Source organism: Xyrauchen texanus, unplaced genomic scaffold (genome assembly GCF_025860055.1).
Source record: "Xyrauchen texanus isolate HMW12.3.18 unplaced genomic scaffold, RBS_HiC_50CHRs HiC_scaffold_143, whole genome shotgun sequence".
NCBI classification, from domain to species: Eukaryota; Metazoa; Chordata; class Actinopteri; order Cypriniformes; family Catostomidae; genus Xyrauchen; species Xyrauchen texanus.
Genome location: NW_026265795.1, coordinates 10,191 through 15,000, shown reverse-complemented (window position 1 = coordinate 15,000; position 4,810 = coordinate 10,191). Strand labels below are relative to the sequence as shown.

General features: G+C 41.6%; 1 long non-coding RNA gene across 1 annotated transcript; it reads right to left on the bottom strand.

The window, feature by feature from the left end:
* Positions 1-269: 269 nt before the first annotated feature.
* Positions 270-2,132, bottom strand: LOC127641705 (uncharacterized). The gene is made up of 5 exons (XR_007970208.1): positions 2,061-2,132; positions 1,867-1,926; positions 1,232-1,288; positions 1,016-1,075; positions 270-329 (listed from the first exon to the last, which is right to left on the bottom strand). It is a non-coding gene; the product is annotated as an uncharacterized LOC127641705 (long non-coding RNA).
* Between the last annotated feature and the right edge of the window lie 2,678 nt (positions 2,133-4,810).

Below are 4,810 nucleotides of genomic sequence, written 5' to 3'. Positions count from 1 at the left end.
GATGCTAGGGGCGCTCTATATCTTAAGAAAATATCAATTTTGCATAATCGCTAAAAGAAATTGAAAGTTGATTAATTTAGTAATTTCGCCATATATGCTTGGACCCCGACAACTGCCGCTTGCAGTTAAATGTTTTATTTGTTTTTCTTAAATTTTTAAATTACCATTTTTGGTTTATTTATAACAACTCCTTTTGTGGAAAACAATGAGTTAAAAAAGGTATTGCAAAATTATAACACTGTTTGTTTGTCACAAAAAAACACACTGAATGAAACAATTATTTATTTATTTTTTACATTTTCTTCATCTACTTCGCTGACAGTGGCAACCTTTTGGAAAGAAGAAGAAAAGAAAAACATGAGGTTGTTATCAGTACTTTTCTGCTTTGAAATACTTTTTAAAACATGTTATTGTGTTGTAAATTCAGTCAATAAAAGCCTGTTTTAAAGAATAGATTTAAAAATGACAGCTTAATTTTCTGTAAAGCTACTTTGAAATAAAGTGTCTTGTGTAAAGCACAAAACAAATCAAAATTTGCTATTCATCACTCATCTTAGTAATATCACTCATGCATTAATAGTAGTACAGTATGGGGGGCCTGGGTATCTCAGCGAGTACAGATGCTGACTACCTCCCTTGGAGTCACAGGTTCGAATCCAGTGTGTGCTGAGTGACTCGAGCCAGGTCTCATAAGCAACCAGGTTGGCCCGGTTGCTACAGAGGGTAAAGGGTCTAAAAGGGTAACCTCCTCACGGTCGCTATAATGTGGTTCGCTCTGGGGATGGCGTGTGGTGAGTTGTGCGTGGATGTGGCGGAGAATAGCGTGAAGCCTTCACACACGCTATGTCTCCGCGGTAACGTTCCCAACAAGCCACGTGATAAGTTGCGTGGGTTGACAATCTCAGACACGGTGGCAAATGAGGTTCGTCCTCCGCCTCCCAGATTGAGTCACTGCGCCACCACGAGGGGAGTACAATAGTAATAATAAAAAAATAGTGGTACAATATGTACTCACAGTTGAAGCAGGATGAGTGTCCTCTTGTTCCTCATTGGGGGTGTGGGGAAATAAAACAGTCTACAGGATTGCAAGACACAAAAACGATCAAAACACATGTATTCCCTGTATTGTGTTGTATCTGAATAAAACTTATATGACATATCAGTGGGGGCAAAACATTTTGTTTGCTCATTTGTCACACACAGCATGTTAACATCAAAGACATGAACTCACACTGGAAAAGCTCCAATGACCGATGCCTGGTCTATTTCCTGCAGCTGAGGCCTCCTGCTAATGAAGTATTCGAAAACATAAAATATAAAAAATAAATCATTGACAGTGTCACAGTGATTGGTACACGAATGACAATGAAAGGATTCAAGGAATGATGTAGTATAGCCTTCATCAAACAGTATATTCAGTAACTTGTAAACATGTTCTTCTCACTTTACTACATGGTCTGTTATATGTGTTAAAACACTGTTTTAAAGGAATGACTGTAAAAGTAATGTTATTCTTCAGCCATTCATCACTCATCATATTAATATCACTCATACATTCAAATGCACAGGGTGATGTTTAAACCTGTTGGGCACTACTGCCTGTATACCTCTGTCAGTGCCTTCAGACAAGCCATTTCACCAGGGATCACTCCCCAACCCACACCATTAATGAGCTGAGCTACCCTATATTCCATCCCTTTACTCTGTTAGAAATCAAACTATGCCTACTGCCCCTGCAATGTCTATACTTCAATTCCTTATCGGATTAAGTAGAGCAGAGACGTGACATGCGAGCCAGGAGATAGCGTCAGCCGCCCCTCCAACACCTAACTTGGTATGGTATCGCTCCCCAGAGTATGTACTCACAGATGAAGCAGGACGAGTATCCTGTCGATCCTCATCGGGACTGAAGGGAAATAGAATCGTCTACAGGATTGCAAGATAAAAAAAGAACAACACGCGTATTCCCTGTGAGGTGTTGTATCTGAATAAATATATCTGATGAATGACTTAAAAGTCAACATCATAAAGAAGACAACATCATGCACACATGGACTTACATCACACTCTGGACAGAATATGGGCAACTGGCGTAGTGTTGGCCTGTCCCTCAATCTGATTTCCTCACCGAACTGAAAAAACAGAGAAGGGAAAATGAAAGAAAATTTGATTTGTTGTGGAATAAACTTTTTCAATAATAATGAGTGATACATGAATGACAGTAAAATGAATGATGTAGTCAAACTGTATACTCTTAATATTGAACTTCTAAATATGTACTTACATTACTGAAACTGCTGGAATTCTAGAGGAGTGTCTTCCAAATTGAACTGCTCCTCTTCCTGCTCTTCAGAGGCAGAGTGATACAATTCCAAAAGCTGATGTTCATACAGAAACGACAGACGCAAAATTTGAATCAATGGCATTGATTGTGTTTGAATGGCAAATAATTAAAGTGATAAATATACTGGTTATTCTCTATTGCATGTATAAGTTATGCAAATGTGCAAAAAAAAAAGAAGCCTGCTCCACTCTCTTTCTCAGTGTGACTCTGGAACTGCCAGTCATCTGTGAGCAAAGCTGACTTCATTCCACCCTTCATCACACAGTCAACCCTCAGGATCCTTGCACTGACAGAAACATGGATATGTCCAGAGGATACAGCAACCTCTGCTCTCTCAAACAACTTCTCCTTCTCTCACACCCCTTGACACAACAGTAGGGGTTGGGGAACAGGTTTACTCATTCCAAACAACTGGACATTTTCACCACACTCTTCTTCTCTATGTAATAATAATTATTTTGAATTCCAAGCTATTATTACAATGCAACCCCAAAAATATACGTTGTTGTCATCTATTACCCTCTATGTCAGATGGCAAACTTTCTTGAAGAGTTGGATGTCCTGCTGTCCTCAAGTGTATGATAGGCCACTTGTGGTTCTTGGAGATTTCAACATACACCAAGACAAGCCACAGGCCACTGAACTTCATGGTCTTCTGGCCTCGCTTGACTCGGAAAGACTAAGCACTACATCAACTCACAGATCATTTTTACATGTAACTGTACCTACTCAAATATTCTTGTTACGCCTTTACAGGTCTCTGATCGCTACTTTGTTCTATTCAAAACATGACTCTCCCATTTATATTAAAACAGACTCAGCATTTGGTTTCCTTTCACCGTAAACTCCGTTCTCTTTCACCCTCGTGCTTTTCCACTGCTGTCTCTACTTCTCTTCCCCACACAAAATTTATTTTACAGCTCTTCTGTTTCTATGGTCTCTCCTCTGACTGACGTTGATGTCTCTAAACTCCTCCTCTCCAACCACCCAATCACCGGTTCCCTTGACCCCATTCCTTGCCACCTTCTCTAGGCCATCTCTCCGTCCATCCTACCTGCACACACATAATTAACACATCTCGACTTATAGACACTTTTCCCACTACATATAAGCAGGCTCGAGTAATCCCGCTACTGAAAAAACCTGCACTTAACCCCACACAAGTAGAACACTACAGATCAGTCTCTCTTGTCCCTTTCATGGCACTTGAAAGGGCAGTTTTCAATCAATTCTCTGCCTATCTCTCACAGAACAAGCTGCTGGATGACAATCAGTCAGGCTTCAAAGTGGACACTCCACCGAGCCTGCCCTGCTGTCTGTCACTGAGTCGCTGACACAGGCGAAAGCTGGATCCAGATCATCCATTCTGATTCTGCTGGACCTTTCTGCAGCCTTTGACGCATTAAAACCATCAGATCCTACTCTCCATCCTCTTGTCTCTGGGCATTGCAGAAACTGAGCTTGACTGGTCCAATTCCTATCCCTCCGGTTGGTCTTTCAAGGTAGCCTGGAGAGGTGAGGTGTCCAAGCCACATCAGCTACTTACTGGGGTACCTCATGGCTCAGTGCATGGGCCACTCCTCTTCTCTATATACACAATATCACTGGGACCTATCATTCAGGCACATGGTTTCTCCTACCACTGCTACGCTGTTGACACGCTAACTCTACTTGTCTTTCCAGCCCGACGATACCACAGTGGCTGCTCAAATCTCTGCCCGTTTGGCAGACATCTCTGCCTGGATGAAGAAACACCACCTGCAACTTAACCCAGCCAAGACCGAACTCCTTGTCCTTACAGCCAACCCTGCTGTTGAACACAACATCACCATGCAGCTGGGTTCAACTACAGTAACGACTTCCAAAATGGTCAGATATCAGAAACTAAATTTCACAGACCACACCTCAAAGACATACACTCTACAATACCAGTAAGATTAAACCCTTCCTCTCTGAACTTGCCACACAACTTCTTGTTCAGTCACTTGTCATAACTAGACTGGACTACTGTAACACTCTCATTACAGGCCTCCCTGCATGCACAATTATACCCATGCAAATGATCCAGAATGCAGCAGCACATCTGGTCTTTAATGAACAAAAGAGAGCGCATGTTACACCACTCCTTGTCTCTCTTCACTGGCAGCCAGTTGATGCACATATCAAATTCAAGGCTACGTTCCCATCTGCGGTCGGCTAAAGAATGTCGCCTTGTTGTACCAACAAAAGAGGCACCAAAACCCTGTCCCGGACTTTCGGCTTCATCGTTCCACTTTGATGGAATGACCTTCACAGCTACATCTTTTAAGCTGACTCGCTTTCTGTCTTCAAAAAACACATCTTTTTCATGAGCACTTATCCAGTCACTACAATAATAAATATTGTTGCACTTTAATCTGTCTTGAATATTACTATTCTGATCCAAGTGAAACTTTGTAATACGGCACTTTTCGTACCACTGCCTCC